Source organism: Eimeria mitis, genomic scaffold, assembly GCF_000499745.2.
Source record: "Eimeria mitis Houghton genomic scaffold, Emh_scaff2400, whole genome shotgun sequence".
Lineage (NCBI taxonomy): Eukaryota > Apicomplexa > Conoidasida > Eucoccidiorida > Eimeriidae > Eimeria > Eimeria mitis.
In genome coordinates, this window is record NW_013570738.1 from 433 (window position 1) to 1,807 (window position 1,375).

Consider the following 1,375-nt stretch of genomic DNA (forward strand, 5'->3'; position numbering starts at 1 on the left):
CGGAGAGTGTGGAGAAACAATCGTCAGAGTAAAAGAGGCAACAAACAAACAAAGCATTTGTGTATTTGGTTACTTCGTTGAATTGAGAATATTCCGGAGAACAACAACGAGACCACCAAACAGCCAACGAGTGCCTGGCTGTCGAGTTAGCTGCGGCGGCTGCCGAACCACCGGGCTCACTTTGTATTGCGTCGAAGCTGCAAAAGGAGATATTCGATGTGTTTAAAAGCATTTGTAGTATTGATATTAATTAATAACTTTTTTTGCTAACTCGAGTACCCTGTTAAATGCAGTTTTCAAGGATTTCCAGTGCCAGCTTGTCGGTGGCGGCGTCACCGCCGACTCAGCTCAGCTGTGTCGTGCTGGGACAATGAAACTAATACGGCGGAATTTGGTGAATCTCTTTTCTGGAATAATTTTCGAGACATCGAAGCCCGTAAAGCCAATAAATTGGACCCCCACCCGGGCACTGCTAGCAGGCACGATGCACGCAGCCTGGTCCGCCTGAAGTTGGTATTGCGTGTACTTCGATTGGACTCCAGGTTGGCTGCTGATGCCAGGGAAGTGCCATTTAACGGTTAACTGCGGTGTTCGTGCGTGGAACGAAGCGGGGCTGGTCTTGTCCTAGCTTCGCATGGGGGATTGCCTCCCAGCGGTAATGGAGCAGAGAATGCTGCACGTGTTTGCAGAATTGTCTTTGCCGGCTATCTGCATTGTAATCAGCCCCAGGCATGACTACACGCAGTACGGAGGAAGGGGGGTTAAATCTGTTCCGTTTGAAGCCTGATGTCAAGTATTTTGGCTCTACTGCAGCTCACGCCGCCCATAGGCCACGAGAGGAGATCCCACCTCCTAACTGCACCTCAGTGTGCGAACACTAGGCCCTCATACTTTGATATTGAGGAGTTTGGCTGAATTGTTGCGTTCGTGAAGGTGCTACCATCAACAGGATGTTCAGAAACATTCTGTTAATGATGACAGCTTCAAAAAAGCTCTAAACCTGGAGATGTCTAGCGGTTACACACAAGGATGGAGTTGTTCCAATGAAAACGAAAAGGAACCCCAACGCGGACGTGAACAACCAACAAATAAATTACATTTTACTAAGAAATATGTAATGTTTCGTTAGGAACAAGTAATACTCTATTACGAAATGAGTAACATCTTATTAGCATAGGTGCCTCCGAGAAAACAACAGGAACTTCCTCACTTGAAGAAACAAGGAAATGGATACGCCATTTTGTTTTGTCACTTAATCGTGGTTGCAACGAGAAAGTGTACACATAGGAGGCATGACTATACTCCTCCTCTGTCAATATGCGAAGGAGATGTTGCATGCAAGCATGTCCGCTCAATACACGCCTTGCGCCGCTCG